At 34.9% G+C, this 22,741-nt stretch overlaps 1 long non-coding RNA gene across 2 annotated transcripts in view; it reads right to left on the bottom strand.

Moving 5' to 3' along the window:
- The window catches only part of LOC131409643 (uncharacterized), a 40,737-nt gene extending 18,873 nt beyond the window's left edge, over positions 1 to 21,864 (bottom strand). The window contains exons 1-3 of one of the 2 annotated variants that reach the window (XR_009220971.1): positions 21,747 to 21,864; positions 8,603 to 10,837; positions 967 to 1,575 (exon numbers count right to left, since the gene is read on the bottom strand). This is a non-coding gene — a long non-coding RNA (uncharacterized LOC131409643). Of the gene's footprint in view, positions 1 to 966; positions 1,576 to 8,602; positions 10,838 to 21,746 lie in introns of those variants that run through there. The other variant, XR_009220970.1, reaches the window with a different exon arrangement.
- Between the last annotated feature and the right edge of the window lie 877 nt (positions 21,865 to 22,741).

Genomic DNA, 22,741 nt, shown 5'->3' with positions numbered 1-22,741 from the left:
CTATTTTCAAATCAGATGTGGAGTTTTCAATTTTTTTTTTTTTTTTTTTTTTTTGCTTGAGGAAGAGTCACCCTGAGCTAAGGTCTGTGCCAATCTTCCTCTATTTTGTATGTGGGTTGCCGCCACAGCATGGCCACTGACAAGTGGTGTGGGTCTGCGTCCAGGAACCAAAGCCGGGCTGCTGAAGTGGAGCGTGTCAAACTTAACCACTGGGCCACAAAGCTGGCCCTGGAGTTTTCTTTTCAAAATATAAAGCATGTCATTGCTCAGCCTGAAAGCCTCCACAAACTTCCCCTTTCACTTAGAATAAAACACAAACTTCTAAAAAGTCCTACTCATTTAGAATTAGAAAACTCCTGATGACATCTTTAACCTCATCTTATAGAGTCTAGCAACATGGAACTTCTTTGTATTTAGATAATATCACGTCCTTCTTACCTCAGGTCCTATGATTTTGTTCTTCCCTGTTCCTAATGCACAATTCTCTCAGCGACTTCTCAAACATGCAGATAGATCTTCTTTCAAATGCTACTTTCTGGGAGAAGATCTTCCTGATAATGCCCTTCCGTCACACAGGATGCCTACTCTCTAAACCACCGTGGCCACTCATTTCTTTCCTAGTAGTTTTCAGTCTAACATATTTGCTTGTTTTTAGATTTTCTAGTTATGCAGGGTTAAAATGTAATCTCCATGGGGCTGAGCCTTTTCTGCCTTTACCACCGCCATATTCCTGGTACCTAGAACACATCACAGGCACTCAATAAATATCTTTTACATAAATAAATCAAAGACCATAATATTTTAAAGAGTTTTCCACTGAAAATTAAAAACATCAATGTGCATGCTAACTTGATGATAAAGTTTTATATTGGAAGAACTCAAGGAGGATTCTAACCCTTCATCATCTTTGGGAGAACCCAACTTCAGACATAAATAACAGCATGTCGTGGAACAAATGGGAAGTCATATTACGTATACATGTAATTTTTACCTTAGGGCTTATCAACATTAATTAATATTAACTATATCTTTGGAAACAAGGTAGGAATATAGTAAATACAAGATATCAGGAGCAAAATAATGAGGATGGGGAGAAAAAAGTGGAGGAAAATAAATTTCTGTGATTACATTATTAGATGCTATTATGGGTTGAATTGTGTCTTCCCAAAATGATATGTTGAAATCCTGGCCTCCAGTATCTCTGTATCTGACCTTATTTGGAAATAAGGTCTTTGCAGATGTAGTCAAGTTAAGATGAGGTCATTAAATGGACCCTAATCCAATATGATTGGTATCCTTATAAAAAGAAGAAATTTGGACACACCCTCAGATATGCACAGAGGGAGGACTATGTGTAGAGACTTCAGGATAATGTCATGTGAAAATTGGAGTTATGCTGCCACAAGTCAAGGAAAATCCAAGGCTACCAGAAGCTAGCAGGAGGCAAGGAAGGATTCCCTTACAGGTTTCTGAGGAAGAAAGTCCTTGCCAACACATTCGTTTTGGACTTCTAGCAAGACTGTAAGACAATAAAGTTCTAAGCCACCTAGTTTGTGGTACTTTGTTATGGTAGCCCTAGAAAATGAACACAAATGCCAAGAAAAGTTAGATTAAAAAATTAATTCATATAATTTCAAATGCTTATCACAAAATCATACCAAATATCAAGTAACTATTTGGAATTTTCAAAATAATCACCAGCAATCAGAAACAAAATTGCTCTCTCAGAAATAAAGAAATACTCCACAATAGAGTTGTCTTCATTAATATGTAGTGAAACACAACATTTTTCAGAATTCTTCTAATTCCATAACACAACACACCTGTACATATTAATGCCTACGCCCACCTCTATCTAGTATTTAGCATTATCAACAGACTTAAGGAAATATACCGTGTTTTCAGATTTTGCTTTTCTTTTGCTTTCATCAGGATTCCATGTGTTTCCTCATTAAGAAGGACTGTGCTCCTAGAGCCCGAAATTTCATGAAATAAAACGAAATATACATATTTATTACTTCATTCCCAGAAAAATATATTTAGTGATCTGAGTAAGCAAGGGATTTATTTGGTAAATTACTAGGATTTAGTAAGGACATTATTTCATAAATTACTAGGATTTAGTAAGGAAATTTCAAAGCATAGAATTTTAATGTTGAGGATAATAAGACTTCAACAAAGAAAACAGTTTTAGAAGAATAAAATGAGCACTTAAATCTTGTCAATTTGACAGTCATTAGAAATAAGTGAGGTTAATTTACACTCCTTGCCAATCTGGTTGCTAAAAACAGAATATCCTAGGTAAAGCTAATTTGAAAAAGAAGTATTTTTAAATACTATTGTTCTTTAAATTGAAACTAACTAAATAAAGTGGAGATTCTCTGATGAAGCACTGGACAAAAGAGCTAGTGAATAACCCGTGCAACCTCATCTCTCACCAAAACATGCCCAGAAGTAAATCAGTATTTTTAGAATAATATTAGTTATTCAGAAACAACAATGTTGATCATTAAATAAAATTCTCTTTGCAGGTTGCTTACAGCGTTATTGATGCATAGAAAGGTAAAAACTGTACATTTTAATTAGTTAGCTTAAAAGCAAAACAAGTTTTTCTAAAAAAAATTACAAGCTTCTTATAATTTAGATTTATTAACTTTATAAACACAGTGTATTTCATTTTCTTTTTTAAAAATTTCTTTGAAAATGTTCACCATAATGATTTAATCTAATAATCCAAATATTCCTAGGGCAATGGGAACAAGTTTGTGCTTCAAGAAAACATACAATTTGTGTTCTTAATGTAAATCTTAATGTTGGGTGGCGATTGAGGATCAAATGTCAATGCGTTTCAACACCAAAGCCAATTAATTTATATTTTACTTTATTCGAAATATATCTTCCTTTCTTTTCCATTATTCATTCTTACTATTATTACCGTCTTATAGCATATAAATGTGGCACAAACCTCACAGTCTTTAAATATAACTACTGTAACAAGTTGTTTTTTATAGCACAAACATGGGTATTGACCACAGAATAACTGAATTACATGACATAGAATTGTTTTATATTTACTAAACGTATTGGTATACGGTTGTGAAAGAAAGAAATAAATGGAAGCTTTTTGAAAAAGTGTATGTTTTATTGCAATGAAGAGAGAATATAGAAGTAGTGATAAAATCTGTTCAAGTTTACTGATAATAACAAAACTGCAAGGCTCCATTTTGGTAGTTGATGTCACTACAATAATTCCCTGCCATTTATCAAGTGCATCTGCCAATCTATCTGTCTAGCCATCCATCAATTCATCTATCCACAGATATACACATCCATACAGAATATTGATTGTGATCTTGGAAGAGTATTAATTTAGCATAGTTATTTTTTGCTTAACATTGAATTTCTGTTTCAATCAAAAGTCTATTTTCTCTTGTTGGGCATAACAGCATAATCTCACTATTAAAATTCAGATACACAGATTTGGCAAATTTAGCTTAAAATTAACTGTCTACAGATCTTAATAAGGGAGAACACTCTAGCATTGGAATAATTATTTCCTACTTGCTACTAAATTTTTTTAAAATTTCATAAAACAAATCTAACTGAAGAGATTTTTTATAATAAATTTCTGTTAATACTTTTGCATTTTCCTTACACTTTGTTATTTTTCCTCTCAACTGTTTACATATCCTCAAGATCTGACACAATCTCATTGCATTCAGGCCCTAATAGTAACTATTTATTCAAGAATTGGAAATAACAAGGATGATATATATCAGTAAGTATATACAATATTGATGGATAAGAAATTTGCTAATATTGTTAAATGACTATTCATTATCAAATGTGAATTAATGAAGTAATTAATGCTATGATAGAAAAACATTTAAAAAAAATGGTCATAAAAAATTAGAATTTAAAAAAAGAGCAGGGGCTGGCCCCATGGCCTAGTGGTTAAGTTCAGCACACTCTGCTTCAGCAGCCCAGGTTCATGGGTTCCAATCCCGGGTGCAGACCTACACCATTCATCAACCATGCTGTGGCCGCAACCCAGGTATAAAATAGAGGAAGCTTGGCACAGATGCTAGCTCAGGGCAAATCTTCCTCAAGCAAAAAAAAAAAAAGAAAAAATGAGGAAGATTGGCAACAGATGTTAGCTGAGGGCTAATCTTCCTCAGCATAAAAAAGATAAAAATAAAAGTTAAAAAAGAGCACTGGAAAAGTCCAGAAACAAGCACCAAAAAGAAACAAATTATTCATTAAAATGTATCTGCAGCTCTTAATTTTTGAAATATTTATGCTATATTTTATTCATATATTAATGTATCAGTTTCTAAATAAACTATGTACATTTAAAATAATGCACATAGGCAAGCATGAATATACTCATGATAAATAAACTTCATTCTTATATGTCAAATAATGTAGCAGTGTCAAGTGCAATTTTGGATGTGAATAATTGCACAAGGGTTGTATCAAAATTCCCTGGTGTAAATACATTTACAAAGAGCATATTCGCCAGCTGAGGAATAGTGATAAGGCAATAAAGTGTAATGAACATCCACAAAATAATGAAATGCAGTGATTGTGTGCCAAGTAAAGCAAATGCTGTGGCATCCTGTTACATTGACAGGGAAACATGGCTATTATTCCAGTTGCTATTTACATATCTAAATCAAAGACTTGTCTAAGATAATGATAAAGTCCTTTGAGAAGACTTTAAACAATGCCTCTTAAAAACTTTGAAATCCATCATTTTCCATAGCAAACTTTTTCTAAATATTTCAAAGAAAAAACACAAAGGAAAATGTGCAATTAGAACTGAAGCCAGCAATTTTCTAGAACTAATATTGTTTACTCAACAATTTATGAATCTAAAGTTTTTCCTAGTTAGTTTTTTAGAAACTTACTGTCTCTCCTCTTGTCTTTGGAGTGTCTTGTCATTGCAATTATATCTCAGTAATGAGAATGAAGCATCAAATATCTCCATAATTGTTGGAGTGAAAATGCCAAAACCCCTCTTGTTATCATAAGTGTATAAGCAGTTGTTAAACTAACAGCCTTTGAAATACGGTAAGTTTTTAGCATTTACATCACAAATTGTCGATAGCCAGTAATTTTAGAGGATCACATAAAGAATATTTTTAAACTTAAGGGTTTGCAATTACCTTTTCAAACTCATGTTGAGAAGCAACGTTGTGTTGTGACTCAAATTATCCATGGGAAAAATTTTGGTTCTGCCATGTAATAGTGGTGTGGTCTTGGCAAAATTCCGTTAATACTCTAGCTCTTAGTTTCCCTAAATTTAAAATGTGGAAGATAACAGAATTTATGTTGGCTACGCTAAAAAAATAACGCACTGCCTAGGGCATGGCCATGAGCCTGGTGCCTGGGGCATTCTGAATATGTCAAAAATATGAGCTATGAATTAAAAAAAGAGAAAAAAGTCACCAATTCATCATGAATTGAACAAATTCAGTTATTTTTGAGCACATGATATATTCATGGCACTTGGTCAGTTACAGTAAAAATGCATACCTTAATCAGATAGACTTCTGTTTCTAAGAAAACGTTAGGTAAAAGATGATAAGTATCAACAATGTATAAAAAGATAGTACATGACATCTAAATAGGATTTATCTATAGAATATGTATGATATACGATTACACGATCTATCTGTTTAATTTAACACATTACTGATTTGAGAAGGGAAATACAGATTTCAATTTCAGTTTAGCTGGAAAATAAATTCAGTAATATTGAACAAGCACTGGTGAATAAATATAAGAAAATAATAGAAGTAAAAAGCAAACTTCTTTAACTCAAAAAGAATATTTATCAAAATTTTACAAATATCAAACATTATACAACTTAGTTGAAAATTTGAGCCTTTTCTTTAAAATTAGAAACAGGACAATTATGCCTGCTATCATCAAAATGATTCCTACAGTGACCTGCAGTACTACCAAGATAAACCTAAAAAAGGAAAAGAAAGTATTAAAATTGGATATGAAGGAAAAAGAAAATGTAGATAGTCCAAAATATGTGATTGTTGACATAGAAACTACAAAACATTACCCCAGATAAATTATCAGAATTAATGAGAGTCGTAAAGTATTTGAATCAGTATTAAAAAAAAAAAAGATGCTCGGGCTGGCCCCATGGCATAGCAGTTAAGTGCTCGCGCTCCACTGCTGGCGGCCCGGGTTCGGATCCCGGGCGTGCACCAATGCACTGCTTTTTAGGCCATGTTGTGGTGGCGTCCCACATACAGTGGAGGAAAATGGGCACAGATGTTAGCTCAGGGCCAGTCTTCTTCAGCAAAAAAAAGAGGAGGATTGGCATGGATGTTAGCTCAGGGCTGATCTTCCTCACACAAAAAAAATAAAATAAGATGCTGGGGCCTGCCCAGTGACATAGCGGTTAAGTTCGCACACCCTGCTTCAGCCACCTGGAGTTCACAGGTTGGGATCTGGGGTGCAGATGGACACACCACCTGTCAAGCCATGCTGTGGCAGTGTCCCATATAAAGTAGAGGAAGATGGGCACGGATGTTAGCCCCAGGCCAATCTTCCTCAGCAAAAAGAGGAGGATTGGCAACAGATGTTGGCTCAGGGCTGATCTTCCTCAGCAAAAAAAGAGGAGGATTGGTATTGGATGTTAGCTCAGAGCTAATCTTCCCATGCACACACACAAAAAATGATGCATTTGTTTATAATAGAAGTCTGGAAAATATAATTTAAATTAAAGGCTAGTTTATAATAGCCACCAAAAGTGTGAAGTACATAGAAATAGTTGTAACAAAAGATCTGCAATACTCTCATAGAGATAATTAATAAAATGTTCTTGAAATATTTAAACAAGATATAAATAATTGTTTATTCCATCAATCCTTGATTAATTTTGGAGTTAATTTATTCATTCAATCATTAATATGTCATCTCTGGGGCAGTTTCTTTGTCAATAATATTATAATTATGAATCAAATGATATATTGGGCACTCTCTAGATCTTCAATTGTTTAAAGATTCCTTATAACTTTGAAGGGGCTTATATCGTCATTTAAAAATATTCTTATATACTTTCACAATTTCAGGTTACATTATTACACTGAGTTATCAAACAAAAACCACAAAATCATCAATTATTATTTAAAATTAAAAGTATATACAAATAATCACTAAAATATTAGTGAAGGCACATCATAATTAACATCTAAGATTGTCTTCAACAAATATTTTTGAGTACTTGCACTGGCACAGTAAATAGAATGAAATTCAAGCCTTTTTTTTTCACTCAGCTGTTGCTAGAACTACATTTATTTATTTATTTTTGAAATTATATTTCTTTATTACCCTTATTAGTTACTTTGCAGTTTGTACTTTGAATATATTATTTAATTTGCTTCTTACAATCTGATGAAGGCTACAGAACAAATATTATGTTAATTTTTAGCCTAAACCTTATGTTGCTATGTTAATATTATGCCATATTACATTTAAGGCAACTGAGGTCCCCAAGAAAGGAGTGATGAAGCTAGAATACAAAGCCAGTAAAAAATTAATTTACTCCTCTTGCCATTTACATATGAAGTAGTTATAGAGTCTGAACTCTAAAATTATAGAAGGATTTGTCATAATTAATCATAGTAAACATCTGTTAATGAAAGGAGTTGTGTCTTGGCCTGGAACCCACAGCTCATTCTTTTTTTAGTATATTTGGAAGCATTTTAAAAGGGCCTCTACAAAATCAGTTTAAGCCATGTTTTCTCTTTCTGATAGTATTTTCTCGTTGTACCTAACTATGTTCTAGACTTTCATTCCATCATAAGTTCCTTCAGGACAGTGATTAGCTGATATTCATCTCTGTCTTTCTGACACTGTGTTTCTGTCATTCTGACAGAAAGGGTTCAATAAATTATTTATTAAATTGAATATTTGTAATTTACATGAAGGAAAAATGCTTAGTGGCTAAGTACTGTTTTATTCCTCTTTTTTTCTCCTGCTTTATTGAGATATAATTAGCATATACCATTGTGTAAGTTTAAGGTGTACAATGTGATGATTTGATACACTTATATATTGCAAAATGATTACCACAACAGGATTAGTTAACACCTCCATCCCCTCACAAAATTACCTTTTTTTGTGTATGGAGAGAGCATTTAAGATTTACTCTCTTAGCAACTTTCAAGTATGTAATACAGTACTGTTATCTATAGTAACCATGCTGTACATTAGATCCCCAGAACTTATTCATCTTATTACTGGAAGTTTGTACTATTTGACCAACATCTCTCCTACTGTAGGTTGTTGCTTTGTGGTTACCATGAGGCTCACATAAAATATCTTATAGCTGTAACAGTCTATTTTACACTGCCAGCAACTTAACTTTGCATACAAAAACTCTACCCTTTTACTCCCCCAAACTTTTGGGTTATTAATATCACAATTTACCTCTGTTTATATTTTGTATTCACTAAGAAGTTATTATAGCTGTAGTTATTTTTAATACTTTTGTCCTTTAACCTTTTTTACTAGAGTTAAGTGGTTAACACACTACTGTATTACAGTATTATTCTAAATTTGACTATATACTTACCTTTAGCAGTGTGTTGTATATTTTCATGTTTTTATGTTACTAATTACTGTCCTTTCATTTTAGCTTGGAGAACTCTTGTCGGTATTTTTTGTAAGGCAAATCTAGTGGTGATGAAGCCCGTCAGCTTTTGTTTGTCTGGGAACATCTTTATCTTGCCTTCATTTCTGAAGAACAACTTTGCCACACAAAGTATTCTTGATTGACAGGGTTTGTTTTCTTTCCACACTTTTACTATATCATCCCACTCTCTCCTGGCCTGTAAGGTTTCTGCTGATAGCCTTATGGGAGAGGGAGTAAGCTTATCTTGTAAGTGATAAGCTTCTTTTCTCTTGTTGCTTTTAAGATTCTCTGTCTTTGATTTTGGACAGTTTTATTACAATGTGTCTTGGAGAAGATCTTTTTAAGTTGAATTTGTTTGGAGACCTATGAGCTTCATGAACCTGGATGGCCAAATCTCTCCTGGGACTTGGGAAGTTCTCAGCCACTATTTCTTTAAATAAACTCTCTGCTCCCTTCTGCTTCTGTTCTCCTCCTAGGACTCCAATACTTTGTAGCTTGCTTCTCTTGATGGTATTCCACATTCACGTAGGATTTGTTCACTATTTTCATTTTTTGTTGTTGTTATTATCCTCTGACTGGATAATTTCAAAGGTGTCTTTACTTCACAGATTCTTTCTTCTGATTGATCCATCTGATGTTGATGCTCTCTATTCCATTTTTCTTTTCATTTATTGTATTCTTTAGCTTCAGAATTTCTTTTTGGTTCTTTTTTGTGACTTCTATCTCTTTGTTAAACTTCTCATTTTGTTCATGTATTGTTTTCCTGTTTTTGTTGCATTGTCTTTCTGTGTTTTCTTATAGTTCACTGTGCTTCCTCAAAACAGCTCTTTTGGATTCTCTATCAGGGGAACTGGAGACCTGCATGTCTTTGGGGTCAGTTACTAGAAGATTATTGTGATCCTTTGGTGGCATCGCGTTTCCTTGATTTTTCATGTTCCTTGAAGTCTTGTGTTGCTGTCTTGGCATGTGAAGTAGCGGTCACCTCCTCCAGTCTGTATTGACTGACTTTGGGAGAGAATTACCTTCTGTCAGCTCTGCTCCAGATTCTGAGGCTTTCTCAGACCTTCTACGGAGATGTCTGCTCCACTCTTCTTGCTCCCTCTTGTGGCAGAATTCTTAAGATTGTACACCTTCTCCATCCAGCAACACGCCAGTCTGAGGGCTAACAGTCTCCTTTTTGCCTTCCTACTAAATGCTCAAGTTTGTGGTCTCCTTGGTTTACAGGTTTGGGCTGGCTTTCTCTGTGTGCTCATTTGCCATCTGCCCAAGTGCTCCCTCTCACCGCCACTGGGACTGCGCACAAGGAGCCTGCCACAAGGTAGTTGGGGCATGTGTAGGTGAGGTGAGCAGAGCCCTAGGGGTGCCTGTAGGCCAGTTGGGGGGAGCCACTGATAAGACATCCTGGCAGCTCAAGGGCTGGCCTCCTGATGGAGTCTGTGATGTGGTTGATAGGATCTGCATCCCTTTGATACCTTGTGAGCCCTGGCTGCTATTCTCCCAGCTGCTAACTGTCCCCCAGTTGTGTAGGTCATGACTCAGTACTTTAGATGGGAGGAAAGAGAAATGGACCTTTTTGGCTGCATCTCACACAGCTTGGGAAGCTGGGCACCCATTCACACACTTTCACTTTCCCGCACGGGAGAAATCAAGGACCAAGAAGGGATTTATTGGCACTGAGCTGTGCCACTTTGGTGACAGAGGAGACACGCGTAATACCACAGTTTTCCTCTTACACTCTCCAATGTGTCCAATCTTCGATTTTTTTGCTCTAACGATGTGCTGGAACTTCTCTGCTGGAATCCTGGGCTTCCCCAAGCTCTCTCATCTGTGGGTGATTTTTTTAAGTCAGTGTTTTCCAGGGGCTCCCAGACCATGGCTGAGTGGGGCTGGAGCCAGTTCATAGGCCATTCCACGGTCCATAGCTGGGACCCAGGTCTGTATGCCTGTTATCTGATGCTCGGGTGGGCGAGACTCCTCCCGGGTCCCTTGGAGTATGGTGCTGGATCCCACAGCTCCCACAAAAGTATTTATGTCCATTGATGGATGGCAAATTTTTGATGAGGGAGATATGAGCTAAGGATGTCTTGTTTGGCCATTTTGCTATGTCATTCCCAATCCAAACTTTCTTGAAAGTTATAGTGTTATTTCTTGTATGTGTATTTTCTTTGAAAATGCCTAATAAATGTAGAAAAGTAAATACAAATATATCAAATACCCATGCCTCTTCCCGGAAAAACAAGCACACAGATCTGTTTTTACTTCATAAATTTGTATGAAGGAAATAAATAATTTCAGATAAATTTCACAGTATTATTCACATTTTCTGTCCCTTTAATGTCTGGTATTTGACTTAGTATACTTTAAATGCTTTATTTCCAGTTTCTTAGGAGAAGCCATTAATCTACAAAATTTTGTTTGGCAATGATTTTCTAAACTTTATATAACAATATAATTTTATATAAGAAGGAAACAAAATGACAATATCTGCTTTTCCATTTTTTATCAAGTGCTTAGGAAGAAAATAAGCAATACTTTGAGTAAATTAAAATGGAATTTGCTTTTTACCATGTCTCATAAATGCCAAACAATGAAATGATTTAGTTTTCAAAGTTATTATGTCCCAATTGATCTTCCAGGCAACGGACTTATTATTTAATTACGAAGATATGCACATTTCTCAAAAGTTAGAACCATCTGTCTCAATTCTGCTTAATTTCATTGTATATTCATCATTTAGACAATCAGCTTATGACATAAGCCTCTACCGATGAGCAATTCTATACTGATTATCACTTAAGAACGTGCACAGGCAGACATCAGTCAACTCTTATTAGTCTACTTTGAAATTAAAATTCTGCTAGTAATAGGCTGCTGACTAGCCAGTCATCACTGATATTCGCGAGAAGAACCTCTGGCATTCCTCTATGGAAACCTAAATCTAACAATTTCTTTCTTTCAGCAAATTATATAAACTTAGAATTCTTCTTGAATTAAGAAGTAAATAAATTTAGACCCATGTACATATATGCAAAATGCTCACTTGTAGCTAGAAGGAGACAAAGAGAAAATAGTTATAACTTAAAGCAACTTTGAATAAAATATTTGTAACATTCATAAGATTTTATAATTCTGGGGAATTTATCAATAATCCTAGTTAGTGACTTTGGGTCAGATCACCAGATTAGATATTGAATACAATATCTTTTTCTGATATGTATGATTATTATTGTCAGAGATGAGTGAGAATATGAGGAATTATTTACTTAAAACATTTTGCCTCCTTTTGTGTATCTAGAATGAAGGTTAAAAATATCTCATGTTCTGTTATAGGAATAAAACACATTAGAAAAATATCTTATGTTATCTCATAAATAAGAACACAGTAAGTTACTGAAAAAAAACCCACATATATCTTATATATGGCACATCCCCGTGCCTGTCATTATGATCACAAGTAACACAAAAGACAGGCTCAAAAACTGTCTAAAGGAAAAATTGATTCCTTCCAATCAAATCAAATGTAATGATTTTATATATATAGTATATATATATAATAACTGTATAAAAATATATATTATAAAATATAACATATGTAAATGAAGCGCAAAAACATCTAATAAAATTATTTTTAAATATAACCTTCTATTTTAATTTAATAGCAACTTATATGAAATGTTTAAGAGAAACTCTATGTTTCTAAACAGAGATAAGTGTTGTATATTATGTGGGAAGCCAATTTTCCCAATTTATATCTGTCTAAGAGATTGACTGTCAAAATCATTGAAATCTCAACCAAGAGGTTTGCTGGGAAGACAAAAGCCAGAGCCAGGGAGTGGGGGAAATTTGGAACCCCTGGCCAGGGAACTGAAATAGCTATAGAGTTAACTCATGGGAGCACTAGCAAGCAGTGTGTCATTTGGCCTCCAGACGGTGTGATGCACTCAGAATGATATTAGCCAATGTGAATTTAAGAAGGAACCGTATGTTGGATAGGACAGTATTATGAGCAGAAGTGGAATGTGAAGGAAGTCAGATATGTCAGTAGTTTCTTTTAATTCCTTCTTTTTAGAAAAGGTTTCCAGCCAGCAGCTGAATTTATTAACTGGGTCAAGTTTCTCCAGCGGAAAAGTATAGGTGAAAATGTGATATTAGAACTCTAACCACACAGTATGTAGTTGCACACCCATAGTGATACTGTAACACTTAGCAGGATAACTAAAAGAGAAAGTCAAGGGTATGTTAAAAATTGTTAACGATGGTGTGTGTGTATATATATACATATATTTATGTGTATATATATTCAAGGCTAACTTCAAACATCATAGATATGAACATTAAGATGATAAGAGCAATTCAAAACTAACTTCTTGAGACGTGGAAGCTCACAATTCTTTGTGATTGTCAAGATTGATAAAGAGAAAGATCTGGGCTGTCCTTTTAAGTTAAAGTCTCTGGAATAGAATGAGTCATTCACATTCCAGTGAGTCATTGTAATACATTATCTAAGACCAAATGCCCTAAAATTTTAGTATGCGTAATAATTACTTGGAAAGTTGTAATAAATGCATATTCTGCCTCTTTCCCCGAAGATTTAAACAAACATCCTGAAACAGGTAGTAAGTGGTTCATGCTTTGAGATTTACTATTCTAGGCAGAGTAAAAGGTCATCATGACTGCTTAAATGTATTACTTCCTCACAGAATTCTGCCCCTTAGTCAGATTACGTGCAAAATTGCAAAAGTGGCATGATGATTTAAGAAACTGAGAGAGGCTTCTGAAGGCAGCAATGAGCATGCTTGGTCGAAAGGTGTTATTTATCTGCAGTTGAACAGACATTGGAGGAAAAGTTTTCTACTTCATCCATATTTGTCTGAACCATTCTGAGTCATCGAATCAAAGGGACAGTTACTCTAACTCCCAGATGTGCCAGGCTATCCAAGGAATCAAAACAACTTCAGGAAGGAAAGGAAAATACAATTAAATCAAAGCTCAGAAGAAGATACACAGACACTCAAGTCCTTCAATACGTAATCTTTCCTTGGAAACATTTAATTATTTGAAAATTGTGCATTCTTTATTTGTCGTTATCTGTAAAAGGCAAGAGTATGTATATATATTCCAAGATAATATAAATATTAACCACAAGATAACCTAAATGTGGATAATTATGAAGGTGAAATTTTAGAGATTGCTTGAGTACATTATCTTATCTCAGCTCACAGATCTATGAGGTCTCTTACACTTCTTATTGAATCTGTAATTCTCCTTAACAGAGAGGCTATGACATCATCAATAGTAGAAAATTTAAATTGCCATTTTAAAGTAAAGATCTTTCTTAATCTTAAGCAGAAGTTATAGTTATGTGAGAGAATATGTATTGTCTTTTCTTATTTAATTAATTTTTTATTGAGGTAACAATGGTTTATAAGATTATATAAATTTCAGGTGTACATCAATATATTTCCATTTCTGTGTAGACTACATTGTGTTCACCACCCAAAGTCTAATTGTCATCCATCACCATACACACTTGCTCTTTTACCTCTTTCGCCCTCCCTCCTCCCCCTTTCCCTTCAGGTAACCACCAATCTATTCTCTCTGTCTATGTGGGGTTTTTTTTATTGTTTTTTTATCTTCTACATATGAGTGAAATCATATGGTATATGGCTTTCTCTGTCTGATTTACTTCACTTAGCATAATGCCCTCAAGATCCATTCATGTTGTTGCAAATGGCAACATTTCATCTTTTTTATGGTTGAGTAGTATTCTATTGTATATATATACCACTTCTTCTTTATCCGTTAATCTGTTGATGGGCACTTAGGTTATTTCCAAGTCTTGGCCATTGTGAATAATGCTCCAATGAACATAGGGGTGCATATATCTTTTCAAATTAGTCTTTAAAGATTCTGTAAAATGAATCCAAATTACACATTATAGATACCAAAACAGCAACTTCCTATCCTCTCCTACCTGATTAATCTATTCAGAACCTCTCTCCACACATATCAGTTAGCAACTCAGTAAGCAGCAAAGAGTTCCTAATTTGTTATCTCCGCATAAAAAGAAAGATTTTATGTTTCATTATTTCACAATTTATCTTGAAATATATATATACATTTAATGTATCTTTTACTCCAATTTAAGGACAAATTATACCCCTTTAAGGCTGATATAAAGAATTCAATGTTACTTTGGATACTATCCTGCCATATCAGATGAAAAAGTGGTTAGTAATAACCTTTCTAAGGATAATTTCATATTTGAAATTATAAAATGAAAATGACAAATAATTTCCTGCATATTTATCTTCTCTTTATTTGAACCCATAATAAAGATTTAATGGCTTTTTGATGAACCAGAAAAATGTATTTCTGCCATTGCAAATGATAAAAATATAACACAGGGAATGAAAAATACTTTCAATTGTTACGTTGCAAATATAATCTTTAGAAATTAAATACATCAACCCTTTGTCTCCTGACTTATATTTTTTTTGCAAGAAGTCAAGTCAATTTCACTGTTGCTCTTTTGAAACATAATCTCTCTTTTTCTCCTCAGATTGCTTTAAGATCTTTTATTTTTTGTCTTTGGTTTTCAGTAGTTTTTCTATCATGAGCATATGGCATATACTGCTTTGGGAATTGCAAGTCTCCTAGAATAGGTAGATTAATTTATTTTCCAATATTGAAGAGTTCTCAACCATTATTTATTCAAATAATGCTTCTGCCTTATTAATTCTCATCTGCTTCTGAGACTTAAATATGTGTATTTAAGTACACATATGCACATATGCAAGCCTTTTCACCATGGATATATTTTGCTACCATGCTTTTCTCTATTTTTTATCATTTTTTGTCTCCATGTGTCATTCTTCATTTTTTTTCTGACTTTTCCTCAGTTCCTACTTTTCTCTTCAGGAGTTTGAAACTAATGCTAAACATAGCCGTTGAGTAACTTACTTTCATTTATTATTTTAATCATTTCTACAATTTTTATTTGCTCTTTTTATTGTTTTCTCTTTTCCATTAAAGCTCTGATTAGCTTCTCTAATAAAATTATCAATCTTTTATTTCAATTCCTTCATCATAGTAAGCAGAGTTATTTGAAAGTTCACGACTGATGAATCACAGGTCGAGTGTTGTTTTTTTTCTATTTTCTCTACTTTCTTCTTGGTTATGGTTATACTGTTTTGTCTTCTGTTATGTCTAGCTAATTTTGACAGATTCCTATAAATTACAAATTAAGAATTACACAGTTGGACTTCCAGTTTCAGCTTCAATATGTAAAGAACTTGGAACTCATCATTCCCATTGTTACAAAAAGACACATGTGAACAAAATAAAAATTAACAATTTTTCTTATATTTATTGGAAAGCTGGGATTTCAGGGCAAAACACCATCAAGAAATCTAGACAGATAGGCAAATCAAGGAAGTCATAGCTGAGGTCTTACCTAAAGCAGAAATTCCATCAACTAGAGCCCTAAACTAGTAAGGATACTTAAATGGTAATTCTGACAAATTGCTGGAGGCTGATTGTGGATTAGATTGAAAGTGAGAAACTACAGGGAGCCTCTATCTTAGAGGCACCTATACTTTCATGGGTTTAAGTTTCGGGAACCCCATAAGGTTCTCACTGTGAATAGCCAGGAATGACTCCCCAGTAGCTCTGGCAAAAGGTGGGGAAAAATGCCCATGTTGAAATATGCCCAGAGTGTTCTTTATAAAACCATCCTATTTTCCAGGGTAAAATACTTTCCCAGAGCCTTATCACATACAAGCTAAGGGCATTTCTTTGAGTTCAGCACCATCTATCCCTCCTTTGTCAGGTAAATGGAACAAAAAATATATAACACTTGTGAAGATAGAAGCCCAGAGACAAGCCCAACTAAAAATATTGAGATTTAATCATAAGATTATAGAACACTTCTCTTCCCACAAACCTTACCACACCAACAGGGCACCACTGCAACAACAGTGGAATTTAGCTAAAAGAGCAGCAAGACCTAGACACTATTTGATAAAGAGTTCTTACAGAAGCCTAAAGACAACAGAAAACATAAAATAATGGACACTAGAGGATTCGAAGCCTTTGGCATACACAGCTACAATAATCAGTAAACATTGTCAACTCCTAGTAAGACTTACATAAAATATCACACTGCAACCCATTTACCTCAGTTCTTATTACTTTACATTTGGCTTTCAACAAAAGTTACAGAGGATACTAAAAGACAGAAAAAACACAATTTGAACAGACAAAGCAGGCATTAGAACCATACTCCAATACGACACAGATTTTGGAACTGCCAGACAGAGAATATAAAGTAACTATGATTAATATGTTAAGGGCTTTAAAGGAAAAATACACAGCATGTAAGAACAGATGGATATTGTAAGCAGAGAGATGTAATCTCTTAAGACAGAGTAAAAAGGAAATGCTTTATTCCAAAATGTCTTTGATAGGCTAACCAGGACACACAGCTGAGGAAAGTACAAGAGAGTTTGAAGATATGTCAACATGTAACATCAAATAATAGGAATACAAGAAGGAAAAGAAATAGAAAATGGAGGAAAAGAAATATTTGAAGTAATAGTTGATGAAAATTTTCCAAAATTAATGAGAGACACCAAACAACAAATCCAAGAAACTCAGAAGACACCAAGCAGAATAAATACCAAAAATCCTACATGTAGGCACATCATATTCAAACTGAATAATACCAAACAGAGAAAATGTTGAAATAACCCTGGAAGTGGTAATGGGGCAGGGAAATTCCTTAACTTTAAAGAAACAAGGATAAAAATAACAGTAGATTTTTCATCAGAAACAATGCAATCAAGAAGAAAGTGGAGTGAAGTATTTGAAGTATTGAAAGGAAAAAGGTACCAACCTAAAATTCTATGTCCAGCAATATTATCCTCCAAAAGTGAAGGAGAAATAAACTTTTTCAGACAAACAAAAACTGACGGAAATCACTGCCAGAAGACTTTCCTTGTAAAAAAACATGTTAAAAGTAATTCTTCAGCAAGAAGGAAATGATATAAGTCAGAAGCTTCAATCTACATAAAAAAGGAAGAATATCAGAGAAGGAAAAAATAAAGGTAAAATAAATCTTATATTTTTCTTATTCTTAATTAGTACAAAAGTTAACTGTTTAATACTAGTAAAAAGGTATTGGCTGATTATAGAATATGGATAAATGAAATGAATGACAGTAATGATATAGAGATTAAAGGAGGAATTGGAAATACTCTGTTATAAGGTGCCTGCATTACAAATGAAGTGATATCGTTTTATTTTAGGTGGTAATAGATTAGTTAAAAATGTACATTGAAAACTCTAAGGGAAATGTTAATATTTTGTGAGTGTGTGAGGAAGATTGCCTTGAGCTAACATCTGTTGTCAATCTTCCTCATTTACTGAGGAATATTGGCTCTAAGCTAACATCTGTGCCCATCTTCCTCTATTTTGTATGTGGGATGCTGCCACAGCATGGCTTTGATGCGTGGTGTGCCGGTCTGCACCAGGAATTCAAACCTGCAAACCCTGGGCCCCCAAAGCAGAGCATGAGAACTTAACCACTATGCCACAGAACTGGCCCCTGGAAATATTAAAAATTTTAAGTGTGTTTGATATCCTAAGAAAGGATATAAAATAGAATTATATATAATTCTCAATTGAAATCAGAGAAGGAAGAAAAAGACAAGGAAGAAGTAAAATTAAGAACAAGGCAATGAATAGAAAATAGTTTCAAACATGGTAAATATGAATCCAACTAGTTCAATAATTATTTTGATATGAATAGTCTAAATACACTATTTGTAAGATCGACATTGTCAGATTGGATCAAAAAAAAGAAGACCCAAGTATAAAATGTCTATTAAATAACACTTAAAACGTAAAAACTCTGCATGGTTAAAAGTAAAGGTATGGATAAAGATATGCAATACTAACCATAAAAACAACAACATACAAAGAAACAAACAAATAAAAACTAGAGTAATTACATTAAATTCGGAAAAACCATCATTCAGAACAAGTAAAATTTTCTGGGATAAAAGAGGGATGTTACATGTTAATGAATAGACAATTCTCCAAGAAGATATGAAAATTGTAAATGCACGTAACAACAGAGCATGCAAATATGTGAGGCAGAACTAGGTACATCTGAAAGGATAGATAAGCCTACTAGTAGAGTTACAGAAGTCAACATTCTTTTTCAGTGACTGATAAATCAAGCAGGCATAGAATCAGTAAGGATACAGGTGAAAAACACCGTCAATCAACTTGATCTAATTGCCATTTATAGAATATATAATATCCCATCCAACAATAGCAGAATACACATCTTTCTCAAGCTCACATGAAAATTCACTAAGATAGACCACATTCTGGGCCATAAGACATATCCTAACATAAATTAAACAATAGAAATCATACAAAGCATACTTTCAGACCGTAATGGAATTAGACTAGAAATCAATAACAGATAGTTGGTAAAATCTCAAAATATTTAGAGATTAAACAACACACTTCTAAGTAAAATATAGATCATAAAGGATGTATCAAGAAAAATTTTTTAAATAATTTCAATTAGTTGAAAATAAAATGCAACTTACCCAAATTTGTGGGATGCAGCAAAAGCAGTATTTAGAGGGAAATTTATAAAATTAAATGCATATATTAGAAAATAAGAAAAATCTAAAAAGGATCACCTCAGGAAAATAGAGAAAAAAGAATAATTTAAGTATAAAACAAGCAGAAGAAAATAAATAAAAATTAGAAAAGAAATTAAAGAAACTGAAAACAGGAAAACAATTAATAAAACCAACAAGACCAACAGTGGTTTCTTTGAAAAGATCAAAAATTATAAAACTCTAGTCAGGCTAAGCAATTAAAAGGAGAGAAGACAAAAATTAATATCAGCAATGAAAAAGGGGTCATCACTATGAATCACATGGACATTAGAAAGATCATAAAGGAATACTGTGAACAACTCTATGCCCACAAATTTGATAACATAGGTGAAATAGTCTCATACCTTGAAAGATATGAAGTACAAAATTTAACACAAGGAGAGAGAAATTATCTGCAAAGGTCTATATCTATTAAAGAAATTGAATCTATAATCAAACTCCTTTCAAAAAACAATTGCAGCAGGCCCAGATGGTTTCACTGGTGAATTCTACCAAACATTTAATGAAGAATGAATATTCACCATCCATGATCTCTTTCAGAAAATAAAAGCAGAGAAAACACTTTCAAACTTATTCTATGAGGCAAGCATTACGCTAATATCAACATCATAGAAAGATATTACAAGAAAGGAAACCTACAAACCAATATCTCCCATAATCATAGATGGAAAAAATGTCAACCAAATATTAACAAACTAAACAAACAATGTATAAAAATAAACATACACCACAAACAAGTGGAATTTATTCCAGGTATACAAGGCCGGTATAACATTTTAAAATCAATCACACCTCATCAACAGGCTAAGTTAGAAAAATCATGTGATTACATTAATTGTTGCAGAAAATCATTTGACAAAATCCAACACCCACTCATGACAAAAACTATCAGAAACTAAGACTAGTTTGGAATGTCCTCAACTTGATAACATCTATAAAAAATGGATGAAAAACTGGATGCTTTCTCTCTAAGACCAGGTAAAATGTTGACTCGATACTCCAATTCAACATAAAGAAAAGTAAGTAAAAAATACGCAGATTAGGAAGGGAGAAATAAAACTGTCATTGTTTACAGATGACATTGTTAAATATGCAGAAAACCCCAAAGAACCAACAATAAAACTCCCAGAATTATTAGGTGAATATAGCTAGGTATCAGGATACAAGGTTTATGTATATATTAGTTGTTTTCCTTTATACCATCAATGAAAAATTCGAATTTAAAATTAAAGGTAAACAATATCATTTACATTAGAACCAAAAAATTAAATATGTAGATGTAAGTCTAGCAAAATACATATAGGATCTATATGAGGAAAACTACAAATCTGTGACGAAATAAATCAAAGATATAAATAAATGGAGAGATATTTTATGTTCATGGATACAAAGACTCAATATTGCTAGGATATTCTCTCCAATTTGTTGAATAGATTCAATGCAATCCCAATCAAAATTCCAGCAAGCTATTTTGCAGATACAATCTGACTCTTAAATTTATAAGGAAGACAGAAGTCTTAGAATAGACAACATAATATGGAAGAAGAAAATGTAGTTGGAGGAAGTATATTACCCAATTTTAAGCCTTAGTATAAAACTACATTAATCGACATTGTATTGGTGTCTTAAAGAATAGATACCAAGATAACGGAACAAAATGGAGAGCCTAGAAATCAATCTATTTGAATATACTCAACTGATCTTTGAAAAATGAGCAAAGACAATTCAATTGAAAAGGGATACACTTTTAAACAAATGGTTTTGGAAAATTTGAATGTCAATATGCATAAACAAAAACAAAAACAAATCAAAACAAAACCCTAGACACAGACCTTACACCATACACCAAAAATAATTCAAAATGGACCATAGGAGATCGAGTCAAGATGGCGGCGTAAGCAGACTCGGAACTCACCTCCTCCCGTGGACACAGCCAATTTACAACTACTCCTGGAAAAATTACCCCTGAGACAGAACTGAAAACTGGATGAGAGGAACTCCTGCAACAACGGACAATCCTAACTGGGGTAGAAGAGGCAGAGACTCTCTTCTGAAGAGGAAAAACGCTGCCTTCACAAGCTGCGAGCTTCACGGCCACCGGGAGCAGCTCACAGGTACGCAGCCTCCCTGGAGGCGCGGGGCCCTGAGCCGGGAGCACCCCCGCTGTGGGCATTTTGTGGACCCAGCACAATCGAGACCAACGGCATAATATCTGACTTTGCCTGCTACTAAAGCATTGGGGAGCACCCCCAGAAAACCCGGTTCACAAAGAAACTAAAACCTGCTCTTAAAGGGCCCGCGCGCAAACTCACCCGTTTCAGGAAGCATCCTAAAATCACCAGAAAGAAAGGTGCACAGTGCTGTGGTGAAAAGAGACTCACCTAATAGGCCCTGAGTGCATCTCGGTGAGGGGTGAGACCTCTCCAGGGACTGGGACATTGGCAGCGGCCATTGTTGTGGCCTGGTGTGAGCGTGATGACACAGATGCCATTGGAGTTCTCCCTGGGGCCTGCTAGCCCAGGGTCTGCCCCACCCACTAGAGCACCTATTTAATCCAGCTCAGCCAGGGAAGGCAGCCCACCCCAGAGACTGGCCCCACCCAACAACAAGCCCTTAGGCAGCTTGTGGGCCTGCATAGATTGGTGACTGGATTCTCCGCAGCCTGGCAACTGAGCAGATTTTAGCGGGGCAGGGTGTGCACAAGGAGCGGGTGGAGAGTGTGGGGCGGTGGCGGAGTGTGTGGGGCTCCCGCCGTGTAGAGACTGGGTCTAATTGCGGAGGTCGGGGCGCTCACACGGGGCAGGACTGTGTTGACTGTTTGTGTGGACCTGTGGGCGGCAGGGCTTGTCAGCTTCAGAAGACTTGTGCTTCTCCAAGACCCACATAAGGGGTTTGCCCCACTTCCCAAAGCGTGAAACAATTGGGTGCTCTTGTGCCTGAGGCCAGCCCCACCCAGCTGCAATCCTCAGAGACCTGACAAGAGACCTAATAGGCTAGAGGCTTACAGCAATTGTAAGGCCCTGAGCCTAACAACCTGCCACTCTGGGGGCCTACTCACTTAAAAGAAATACTGCAACACAAATGTGGTATTAGAACTTGCAGCCAACTGTGCTGGGGCTCCCCACACCTCATAAAGAGACTGAAGGGCCCACAACAACTACAAGCAGCTGAGCATTACAACAGCTGGCCAGGAGCATAACTCAGCCTCCCTGGGAGCCTACAGGGAGAGTAAACAGGCCACAACAGAAGGACACAGGTAGCCCACATAGGGGTCACCCCTGGAACATTGAGAACTGAGGGAAACACACTGGAAGCCTCCTAAGGCATCACTTACATAAGATCAATTATCCAAGAGCAGGAGACGTAGCTGACCTAC

This window comes from Diceros bicornis, chromosome 8, assembly GCF_020826845.1.
Source record: "Diceros bicornis minor isolate mBicDic1 chromosome 8, mDicBic1.mat.cur, whole genome shotgun sequence".
Classification (NCBI taxonomy): domain Eukaryota; kingdom Metazoa; phylum Chordata; class Mammalia; order Perissodactyla; family Rhinocerotidae; genus Diceros; species Diceros bicornis.
The sequence above is the reverse complement of the archived record's forward strand: the minus strand, read 5'-3'. Positions and strand labels throughout refer to the sequence as shown.